Source organism: Geotrypetes seraphini, chromosome 9 (assembly GCF_902459505.1).
Source record: "Geotrypetes seraphini chromosome 9, aGeoSer1.1, whole genome shotgun sequence".
NCBI lineage: Eukaryota > Metazoa > Chordata > Amphibia > Gymnophiona > Dermophiidae > Geotrypetes > Geotrypetes seraphini.
In genome coordinates, this window is record NC_047092.1 from 138,738,342 (window position 1) to 138,751,020 (window position 12,679).

General features: G+C 41.9%; 1 protein-coding gene across 3 annotated transcripts in view; it reads left to right on the forward strand.

Moving 5' to 3' along the window:
• The window catches only part of CLSTN2 (calsyntenin 2), a 1,243,607-nt gene that overhangs the window by 699,703 nt on the left and 531,225 nt on the right, over window positions 1–12,679 (forward strand). The window lies entirely within an intron of this gene.

Below are 12,679 nucleotides of genomic sequence, written 5' to 3' on the forward strand. Positions count from 1 at the left end.
TAGATTAACTACAGTTTCAGCAGGAAGAACACAAGCTTTAATGAAAGAATATACAAAGAACTTTATCCCTGTCTTAAAAGCCCCTATCTGTGCTCTATTCATGGATTTTCAGGGGCACTGTAGCAGTATAGTAGACTTATTTATCTCGTAATTATTCCCTCTATTCCAGTCTGATTCATATTTTCTAGCCTGGTGATTTGCAGCGTCTCTCTTCTGTACTATTCCCTCCAGTGGCATAGTAAGGAGGGGAGTGGTCCGCCCCAGGTAGTGCCGGCACCTATCCTCCTCTTCATTCCCGCCTCTTCTCACTCCTCGATGCACGTGCTCCCTTCCCTTCTCCCATACCTCTAGTTGAAATTTTTGTTTCCAGCGTCACCAACGTGCTTTTCACGACCCCCGTCGGCTCTCCCTCTGACATTACATCTGGTTGCCGCACATAGGAAGTGACAGAGGGAGAGCTGAAGGGGTCGTGAGGAGCATGTTCTTGACTGCCGTGAGCAACAACTTTTACTAGAGGTACGGGGAAGGGAAGAGAAAGCGGGAGTGAAGGGAAGAGAAGGCGGGAGTGCATGTGGCCTGTGGGATTGAGGACGGAGATGAGGGCAGAGGAGGGCGCCCCGGGCACCTCTCATTAGGACATCCAAGTGCCCATTTAGGCAGTTTTTTGGATGTTTTAAAGTTTTGATTATGCCCCCAATAGCATACAGCTACAAAGGGTGCACAGACCTTGAAGGGACATTGGTGCATCAGGAGTATGCCTAGCACTTATGCACATATTTTATAAAACGCTAGCAATTAAGTTCCTAACTGACTACTGTTAGGTGTGAGTATTTGTAGAAGTGCTCATACATAAAATTAGGCACATAAATGCAGACTTGCTATAGAATTCTTTAATGGCAATTGCACATTTAATTGCCAATGTAGAATTTGCCAATGGTTCCCGAAACTGTTCTGGGGAACCCCAGCCAGTCATGTTTTCTGGATAGCCACACTGAGGGGTCCTTTTACTAAGGCGCGCTAGTGCGTCTTAGCGCGTGCTAAATGCTAATGCATGCTAACATGTCCATAGGATATAATGGACGTGTTAGCATGCATTCGCATTTAACGCGCACTACGACGCACTAGCGTGCCTTAGTGAAAGGACCCTTGAGTGTGCATGAGAGAAATCTGCATGCAGTGGAAGCACTGAGTGCAAATAATTATCATGAATATTCATTGCAGTTATCCAGAACATTCATTGCAGATATCTGGAACACCTGGCTGGAATCCCCTAGGACAGGTTTAGGAACCACAGCCCCAGTGCAGATAAAGTTATCAGTCCTAACTTAAACTGCAACTGTCTGTATAGCTAATGCTGTTCACTGTGGAAAGCGGTGCCAAGTGTGTATGAGAAATTGAAACACTGCATTTGACATTTTAAAACAAACATTGATTGTGGCATTTGAATATTGATCCAATATTAGATTAGAAACAGATACAATTATGACTGTCGGGTTGATGTTCATATTTCGGACATAATATACTGGCAGAAAGCTACAAGTATACAGCCCACAGATGCATGAAAAGAAAGTCAAAGCATCCCTAGCCTGTTCCTGGCACAGCACACTTTTTTATAAATTAGAATTGGGTTGGAATTGAGACTGGGATTTGTATACCGCCTTTTTGTAGTTTTACAACCACACTCAAAGCGGTTTACATACAGGTACTTCAAGCATTTTCCCTATCGGTCCCGGTGGGCTCACAGTCTTTTTATTTACCATATAATTAAGGGTTCTTGTTCCAGCTTCTTCAAATGCTCCTAAGAGCATGATCACTTTCATATAAAGTGCTAAGGGCTCTGTTTACGAAAATGTGTTAATTCGAGTTAAATGTACAGTTAGTAAATAGGCTGTGTTGGGAATATCATGGCTTGAATACTGGTATGCATTAATGTACATTAGCCAGTTAATATGCATTAGTAAATGTAAATAGAGCCTTAACTGTTGATGTCTGGGACTAGAGGTCTCTCAGATCATAATCTGAGTTGATGAATATATTACTTGTTTGGATCTTAAGAAAATAGAATATTTTTTATAATTTTGTGGTCACAGGATTGGAATAAAAATAATTAGGTGCTGTCTAACTACTACCTCTCACATACACAAGTAGAAGGCAAATGCATTATCAGCTGTAGGGGCATATCAACGTGGGCTATTCTTAAGATGTGTTCAGGGCCGGATTTTCCTATAGGCTAACTAGGCTTCAGCCTAGGGCCTCAAGATCAAGAGGGGCCTACATTCAAATTGTTAGCAAAATTAAAATTACACTATTCTAAAAACAGTGAACACTAAAACACTGAACCGAAAATAAGGAGAAATTTTATGCTTCGTGATCGGAACCATCTCCGGCCGCAACGGGGCGCCGACTCGGTTTCTCCCTTTCTTTTTCTCGCCCTGGGAGGAGGATCGGGGAGGGAAAGACGTCAGTCCAGAAACAGCTGGGCAAAGCCCAGCCCCGCGGGGAGAGAGGCAAAACGTGGATCCGTCAGGACAGGGCGGCCCAGACTGGCATCGGAGGGGTGGGGTGGGGTGGGGGGTTTCAGTGGAAGGGGGATGGGAGGCAGGCAGGCTGGCATCGGAGGGGGGTGGGGGGGTTTAATGGAAGGCAGGCAGGCAGGATAGCATGGGGGGAGTGTTTAATGGAAGGGGGATGGGAGGCAGGCGGGCATCGGAGGGGGGTTAAGGTGAGGAAGGACGCACTGGAGGCACTATGGACATAGGAAGGGGCAATGTTGTGTGTTATGTTTGATTAGTTATTGTTACAAGTACTATATATGGTGCTGAGAATAAATGTCCAAATAAGTGTTCTCGACTTTTTTTTATTTATTATCCGTGTCACATTTTTTATAAAGGTTAGTACCAATAACAACATGTTTCATTTAACATATTGATATATATCACAGTAATGATGTATTTTATTATCTCTCATGTAATTTACAAACTTAAAAATGGGAGGTGAAAGGGCCTCATAAGTGGAATAGCCTAGGACCTCTTTTCATCTAAATCCGGCCCTGGATGTGTTATTTTCCCATTAACTCGTGCTATTTTAGCATAGGTCCCATTTTATTCAATGAGACCTAGTTACTAATAATTGGGGTTAATAGTAAAACAACACATCTTTATTTATAGCTCCCTGAGCAACCACTTTAAAGAGATCTTCAAAGCTTGCGTTTCTTATGGGAATATTAGGGACAGAAAGGTACCCAAACTCACTAGATGACCACTGGAGGGATTACATAATTATTCTCCCCTCCAATGGTCACTGATCCCCTCCCACCCCACAAAGATTTGAATGAAACAGTACATACCTGTGCACCTGGTATGGGAAAGCCTAGTAGAGTAGCACACAGGTGTCTTAAGTAGCCTGGTTGGTGGGCTAGTCAACCATAGAGAGGAGGACTAAGGCCCATAACCCACTTTAACCACTACATTTATGGTGGAAAGTGTGAGCCCACCAAAATGCTTCTATATTGCCATATAGTTGCCATCTGCAGCCATAAGGGCTATTTGGTTGGTAGATAGGTGTGCATAGTAGGTTTTGGGGGAGTTTTGCAGGGCTCACTATAAGGGGGTTATGGTGAGATGTGCATTTGGCACTCTTTATGTGACGTTCACAGCACTGCTCTGTTGGCTTATTTGTATGGCTAGTCCATTAAAATGCTGGCCCCTCTCACATCCAAATGGTCTGGATTTGGCCTTTTTTAACTTGGACATCTTTGTGGTCGAAAATGGCAAAGAAAGTTAGGCATCCTATGCTTAGGTATTCTGATGGCCAAGAAGTTCATATAAGTCATTTAAAAAAAATCTGAATCTCTAGTGGTTTCAAAAATGGATGCTTCCTTCTCCCTGACTTTTGGATGTCTTACGGGAAACATCCAAAGTCGGGCTTAGACGTCCTATCGAAAATGCCCCTCTATGTGTCTTGGGAACATTCAGACAACTGTGCATAATAGAGAAAAAAATGATTTGGCCTGATGGTGATTTCATAATGTTGCTTCTTACTATGGTGGTTAAAAATACATATTCTAATGTAAGAAATTCTAAAATGTGTCAGACTCAAGTTCTATGTGGCCCAACATCCTGGATTTTTGGTTGTTTTTTTTTTTAACAATGGTGAGCAGCAAGTTCTTCAATGAAGTGTATAAAGAGCAGGGGAGCTGGAAAGATGTCCATTCTATCAATTGTGCTTTAGAAATTAAGTATGCCAAGGATGTTACAGTTATATCAATAATACCTAATAAATATATTGTTCATACATTTTCTAAGCACTGTGGGCCAGATTGTATAAATGGTGCCTAAATCGGTAAGTGCCTTGAAAAAAGATGTTGCCAACTTGTAAATCACGCAGATGCACCGTTTACAGAAGTGCGCCTTATGGCGCCTATCTCAAAACTTAGGTGTTGGTAATGTAGGCCAGGGTTTTACTGACCTTCATTGCTGATGCCTAAATTCTTTTCAGAATCATTCTTAATGGTGCCTATCTCTGTCTTCACCCCAAAACACCCCCATTTAGGTTTTAGGTGCCTACCTTTTATAGAATCAGTTAGGCACCTATCAGCCAATTACATTTTTTTTTCCAATTATGAGCTGGTTAAAGCTAATTTAGGTAATTATTGTAGGTGCCGCTTTAGTTACCTAGAAGCACCTAACATAGGCAGTGTTTACAGAATCTGGCAGTATGTGAACTCTTTTGTGTTAATCTTCTTTCCAAAGTAACTTGTGGCAGTGAATTCCACATGTCAACTAAGCACTGTGTAAAGCAGGCTAGGATTCTTCAGCTTTGAGAAGAGAGCTCAAGGGAGATATGATAGAGGTCTATAAAATACTGAGTGGAGAGGAAAGGGTAGATGTGAATCGCTTGACTAAGGAGCATGCAATGAAGCTTCTAAGTAGTAAATTTAAAACAAAAGAAAATATATCTTTGCTCAGTGTGTATGAGATTCTGGAATTTGTTGCCAGAGAATGTGGTAAAAGCAGTTAACTTAGCAGGGTTTAAAAAAAGGTTTGAATAATTTCCAAAAATCAAGTCCATAAGTCATTGTTAAGATGGACTTGAGAAAATTCACTGCTTATTCCTAGGATAAACAGCATAAAATATGTTTCTCTCTTGTGGGATCTTGCCAGGTACTTGTAACTTGGATTGGCCAGTGTGGAAAACAGGATACTGGGCTTGATGAACCTTTGGTCTGTCCCAGTATAGCAACTCTTATGTTCTCTAATCTGTCCTGAGGACTCTCATAGCCAATCAAGTTTTCTGGATATATACTCAAAACAGCCCTTTTCAGGGGCAGACCCATTTTTATGGAATCAGATCAACTAAAACTTATTCTAAGACATCTAATGTTGTAGTCCAGGCAAGAACAGGGTTGCCAAAATTATGGCAAGCAGATCTTAATGGATCTTTTTCTAAACAGTGTTAAGCTCTAGCAATAATTTTACATTTTTCACTCTTTAAGCACATGTTAATGAACTTTTAAAACTATGCTTTGAAAAGGGCATGCCATTGGGGGGGGAGGGGTAGCAATGTACATGTTTGTATTAACCGGCTAGTATATTCTGATTAGCATGTGCTAACTGGTTAACACAGAGTTAACATGAGTGCCTCCTAAATAGGAGTGATAAATGCTCCCACATTAATTATTTTTGAGGTCTTACACATGTGCAGCCATCTGATTGCAGCTCACCCTCTTCACCTAGTTCATTCGATCTTCCCAAATATGATGTCCCTCTCCATTGATCTTTCTCTTCTGATGGTGTGACTAAAATAAGATAGTCAGAACTTCATCATTTGGGCTTTGAGTGACATAGCCAGTTTGAGCTCTTCCAGAATTGATTTGTTAGCTCTTCTGGTGGTCCAGATCACACATAAAATCCTTCTCCAGCACCAGAGCTCAAATGAGTCAATCTTCTTTCTGTCTTGTTTCCATAGTATCGAGCTTTCTTATCCGTATTTGACCACTGAGAAAATGAGTGTGTGAACAAGTCTGATCTTCATTTGGAGTGTTATTTCCTTGCCTTTGAATACTTTGTCGAGAACCTTCATTGAAGAACAACCAAGTGCTATTCTGCAGATTATTTCTTCCCTTCTAATTGCTTCTTTGTTTATAAAAGATCCCAGGAGATCAAAATCCTTTACAACTTTTATTCTATCGTCTTCAAGCTCAAAGTCTTCATCATTTTCCATATTCCTGATCTTCGTCTTGTTTATGTTCAGTTCTAATCCCATGTTATGACTATCGGTTTTGACTTTTCTCAGTAGATACAGCATGTCTTCTTTGCTGCTGGTGATGAGCATTGTATCATCTGAATAGTGCAGATTGTTTATATTTTGGCCATCAACTTTGAAACCAACACTCTCTTCATCCAAATTTGTTTTTCTGAAGATGGCTTTGATGTAAAGGTTTAACAGGTAAGGTGACAAGATGCATCCTTGCCTAATGCCACATTTTATTGGAAACCAATCAGTGTTGCCATATTCAGTTCTCACTGCAGCTTCATGATTTTTGTAGAGACTCTATCAGCTGAGTTATATGTTTGGATATTCCCATTTGTGCTAGAGTTCTCCATAGTTAATTGTGATCCACACAGTCAAAAGCCTTGCTGTAGCCGATGAAGCAAAAGTACAAGGGCTTCATGGAGCAACTTGTGAGAGAACCGACGAGAGGGAATGCCACTCTGGAATTAATTCTTAATGGACTAAGAGGACCTGCAAAGGAAGTGGAAGTAGTGGGACCATTGGGAAACAGCGATCACAATATGATCAAGTTCAAAGTTGAAGTAGGAATATCGAAGGGAAAGAGAACCACAGAGAAACTACGAAGCGATGAGAGTAATGGTAAGGAAGAAACTTAGGAACAGCTCAAAGAAATTGCAGACTATAGAACAAGCCTGGTCTTTATTCAAGGACACGGTGAGTGAGGCACAAAATCTGTATATCCCCAGGTTTAGAAAAGAGTACAAAAAGAGCTGAACAAAAGACCCGGCATGGATAACTAAAGAAGTGAAGAAAGCGATAGGAGATAAGAAAAATCATTCTGGAAATGGAAAATGGACAAAACCGGGGAGAACTGGAAAGAACACAGGAAGCATCAAAAAGATTGTCACCTCGTGGTTAGAAGAGCAAAAAGAGAATATGAAGAGAGGCTAGCCAGGGAAGCACGGAATTTCAAACCGTTCTTTAGATATGTTAAAGGGAAGCAGCCGGCAAGGGAGGAGGTGGGACCGCTGGATGACGGAGATAGGAAAGGAGTGGTGAAGGAGGAAAAAGAAGTGGCGGATAGACTAAACATGTTCTTTTCGCCAGTATTTACAAAAGAGGACCTGAAAAAATCTTCAAAGGAGACCAAGCAGAAAAATTAACATCCATGGAGGTAAGCCTTGAAGATGTACACAAGCAGATAGATAGTTTAAAAACTGACAAATCTCCGGGCCCGGACAGAATCCACCTTAGGGTATTGAAAGAGCTAAAGGAGGAAATAGAGGAACTACTACAGTAGATTTGTAATCTATCCCTGAAAACAGGTGTGATCCCAGAGGATTGGAAGATAGCTAATGTTACGCCCATCTTTAAAAAAGGATTGAGAGATAACCCGGGGAACTACAGACCAGTAAGTTTGACTTCGGTTCTGGAAGCGCTGATAAGACAGCATCGATGAGCATCTAGAAAGGAATAAACCTATGAAAACAAGCCAACATGGCTTCTGCAAGGGAAGATCATGCCTAGCGAACTTATTGCACTTCTTTGAAGGAATTAACAAACGGATGGATAAAGGGGACCCCATAGACATCGTATACTTAGATTTCCAAAAAGCCTTTGACAAGGTACCCCATGAACGCCTACTATGGAAACTGAAGAACCATGGGGTGGAAGGTGATGTACATAGATGGATCAAAAATTGGTTGGCGAGTAGAAAGCAAAGGGTGGGAGTGAAGGGCCACTACTTGGACTGGAGGAGGGTCAAGAGTGGTGTTCTGCAGGGGTCTGTACTTGGACCACTGCTGTTCAATGTATTTATAAATGATCTAGAAACAGGGACGAAGTATGAAGTAATAAAATTTGCAGACAACACCAAACTATTTAGTGGAGTCAGGACTAAAGAGGACTGCAAAGATTTACAAAGGGACCTGAACAAACTAGGAGAGTGGGCGACGAGATGGCAGATGAAGTTCAATGTACAGAAATGTAAAGTCTTGCATGTAGGAAACAGAAATCTGAAGTACAGCTATACGATTGGGGGGGGGGGCTGTTAATGGGTGAGAGCACCTAAGAAAGGGACCTGGGGGTAATGGTGGACAAGACAATGAAGCCGTCGGCACAGTGCGCAGCAGTCGCTAAGAAGGCGAATAGAATGCTAGGTAGTATCAAGAAAGGTATTACAACTAGAACAAAAGAAGTTATCCTGCTGTTGTATCGAGCGATGGTGCGTCCGCATCTGGAGTACTGTGTCCAATATTGGTCGCCTTACCTTAAGAAGGATATGGCGATACTCGAGAGGGTTCAGAAAAGAGCGACACGATTGATAAAAGGTATGGAAAACCTTTCATATTCTTAAAGATTGGAGAAACTGGGGCTCTTTTCCCTGGAGAAGCGGAGACTTAGAGGGGACATGATAGAAGCTTACAAGATCATGAAGGGCATAGAGAAAGTGGAGAGGGACAGATTCTTCAAACTTTTGAAAACTACAAGAACGAGAGGCCATTCGGAAAAATTAAGAGGGGACAGATTCAGAACCAGTGCTAGGAAGCTCTTCTTCACCCAAAGGGTGATGGACACCTGGAATGTGCTTCCAGAGGGTGTGATAGAACAGAGTATGGTATTGGAGGTCAAGAAGGGATTGGACAATTTTCTGAAGGGAAAGGGGATAGAGGGGTATAGATAAAGGTTTGATACACAGGTCCTGGACCTGTTGGGCCACCACGTGATCGGACTGCTGGGCACGATGGACCTCTGGTCTGACCCAGCAGAGCCACTGCTTATGTTCTTATTCTATGCTCTTCTCCAATATCCATCTGACATTGACAATAATGTCTCTTATTCCTCTACCTTTTCTGAAACCAGCCTGAACTTTGGGTAGTTCTTGCTCAACATATGATTGTAGCCTTTGATGTAGTATTTTCAGCAATATTTTGCTGGCGTGTGAAGTTAATACATTTGTTCTGTAGTTGTTACGGTCCTTGGCATCACCTTTCTTTGGTATAGGTATGAACAGTGATCTTCTCTAATCAATTGGTCATGTTTTTTCCTTTCAAATCTGTTCACACAATCAAGTGAGGGCTATGATAGCACCTTATGAGCCTTTGATTAATTCAATTGGAATACTGTTGATAGCAGGTGACTTGTTTTTCAATAAAGCTTTACTTGCTCCTATGACTTCTTCTTTTAAAATATCGGCTGCTGCTTCAGCTTCAGTTTCCAGTTCAATTTTCCTAATGTTATCCTCATTGCCTTTTTTGTATAAATTTTCCATATAGTCTCTTCATCTATTTTTAATGATTTCTGGATCATTCAATATCATTCCATTGGTGTCTTTAAGCATCCCCAATGGAGGTTGGAATTTCTGTTGCAATCTCTTAACACCCTGATACTCTAATCTGTTTTTTTCTGATTACATGTTGTCACATGCTAGGCCCCTGTATAGACCAGTAGGCGGCGCTAGCAGTGACTATCTTAGGACCGGACATGTTCCCCCTGGAAATGGGGAAACCCTTCAGGTAGATACTGACTAGGTCCATGCCTAGTTCAACTGATCATACTGTGTGGAGTTAAAAGGTATGTCACCAAAAAGTACAGCACTCAATATTAATTCTGAATCTTTTATTCTGACCTCTTAACTGGATAGCAAATTCCTCACAAAAAAACAAACAACACATTTTTTTATGTTTGTTCATAGAACATATATCCCTTTCATTGCACCTGGGCTTTCAGTCTCTAGCAAGTAAATCCTCTTCACCAGGGCAATATACAATTGGCAGCTTTAATTTTGAAGTCCACAAACTTTCCATAAAGAAAAGAGGGAAAAAAATACTGCAAAAGAAAAATCCACCGCTTTAGGCGCCTATTAAAATTGCTGCAGGTGGAACTGAGCTCTACGGAGCCCTGAGTTAGAGAGTCTCAAAACCCACCCTGGCAATCAAATTACGAAGGGAATTACTAAGGGATGAGAATCATGGTGAGGAGGAAGATTAAGAAGAGGATACGCTAGAGCAAGCAGGGTCCCTTTTTAAGGACACAGTCACAGAGGCGCAAAATCTATATAGACTGCGTATCAACAAGGGATCCAAGAGGAAAAAGAACAAGGAACCAGCATGGCTCACTGTAGAGGTGAAAGAAGCGATCAGAGACAAGAAGACTTTGTGTAAGGAATGGAAAAGGTCAAAAATGGCCAAAAACTGGAAAAAGCACAAACATCAAAGAAGGTGTCATAAGGCGGTGAGACGGGCCAAATGAGACTACGAGGCAAAAGTAGCCAAGGAGGAAAAAACTTCAAGCCGTTCTTTCAATATATTAAGGGGAAACGACCCGCGAAAGAAGTGGTGGGGTCCTTGGATGACCATGGAATAAAGGGAGGACTAAAGGAGGACAAAGCCATCGCCAACAAACTGACACATTTTTTGCATCTGTATTTACCAAAGAGGATATGTACAATATACCAGAAGCCGACAGGCTATACGCAGGAAACGAAGACGGGAAACTTACAGGGTTGACGGTCAGTCTAGAAGAGGTATGCAGGCAGATTGATAGGCTTAAAAACAATAAATCCCCAGGACCGGACGACATCCATCCAAGGGTAATCAAGGAACTAAAAGGTGTTATAGCTGAACGGCTTCAACTAATAGCAAATCTGTCAATCAAATCAGGAAGGATTCCGGAAGACTGGAAAGTGATGAATGTTACACCAATATTCAAGAAAGGTTTGAGGGGAGATCCAGGAAACTACAGACCTGTGAGTCTGATCTCAGAACCGGAAAGATGGTAGTGGCGCTGATAAAGGACCGCATCATTGATCACCTTGACTGATACAATCTGATGAGGACCAGCCAGCATGGCTTTAGCAAAGAAAGATCTTGCTTAACAAACTCACTGCACTTCTTTGAGGGAGTAAATAGGCAGATAGACAAGGGTGACCCGGTCGACATTATAAATCTAGATTTTTAAAAGGCATTTGACAAGGTCCTGCATAAACTATTGCTTCAAAAATTGCAAGCCATGGAATCGAGGGTGAAATACTCACGTGGATTAAAAACTGGTTAGCGGATATGAAACAGAGTGGGGTGTGAATGGATAATACTCGGACTGGAAAAGTGGAGTGCCGCAGGGTTCGGTGCTTGGGTCCATGCTCTTCAACATTTTTACAAATGAACTAGAAATCTGTATGACGAGCGAGGTGATTAAATTTGCGGACGATACAAACTTATTCAGAGCAGTGAAGACACAGATGGATTGCGAAGACCTGCGACGTGACATAAACACACTGGAGGAATGGGCTGTGACATGGAAATGAGATTTAACGTGGATAAGTGCAAGGTGATGCATGTCGATAACAAAAATTTTATACACTGATACAGGATATCTGGTGCAGTACTCGAAGAGACCCCCCCAGGAAAGAGACTTGGGAGAACTTGTAGACAAGTCAATGAAGCCGTCCGCGCAATGCGCGGCTGTGGCAAAAAAGGCAAACAAAATGCTAGGAATGATTAAGAAGGGGATCACAAACAGATCAGAGAAGGTTATCATGCCCCTGTACAAGGGCCTTGGTATGCCCCCACCTGGAATACTGCATCCGGCGCTGGTCGCCATACATGAAGAAGGACATTGTACTACTCGAAAGGGTATAGAGAAGAGCAACTAAAATGGTTAAGGGGCTGGAGGAGTTGCCGTACAGTGAGAGATTAGAGAAACTGGACCTCTTCTCCCTTGAAAAGAGGAGATTGAGAGGGGACATGATTGAAACATTCAAGATAATGAATGGAATCGACTTAGTAGATAAAGACAGTTGTTCACCCTCTCCAAGGTAGAGAGAACGAGAGGGCACTCTCTAAAGTTAAAAAGGGATAGATTCCGTACAAACGTAAGGAAGTTCTTCATCACCCAGAGAGTGGAAGAAAACTGGAGTGCTCTTCGGAAGCTGTTATAGAGGAAAGCACCCTCTAGAGATTCAAGACACAGTTAGACAAGTTCTTGCTGAACCGGAACGTATGCAGGTAAGGCTAGATTCAATCAGGGCACTGGTCTTTGACCTAAGGGTTGCCGCGTGAGCGGACTGCTAGGCACAATGGACCGCTGGTTTGACCCAGCAGCAGCAATTCTTATGTTCTCTTCCCCTTTTTAATAAGCAGGTTCTGCAAACTGTGGCAGTATCCAAAGTCCTAACAAGCAGGTGGTAGAAAAGCCCATTCTTGGCAAATAAAAGCAAAGCATAATTCAAACAAAAAAATAAATAAATTGCTGAAAACTCAATTATAATTGATTCACAGCAATTCACAGACCAACTTTAACTGGTATTCAACTCCTTGCTGGCTCTCAGCATTGCTTGGCAAAAAGTTAGAAGCAAACATAAAAATAAATACAATGTCCAAGCTAGCAAACACAGTCCTTTTCCTTCCCTCATAAGGTTCTTGGCTGGACCGAGCAACAGCTTAAA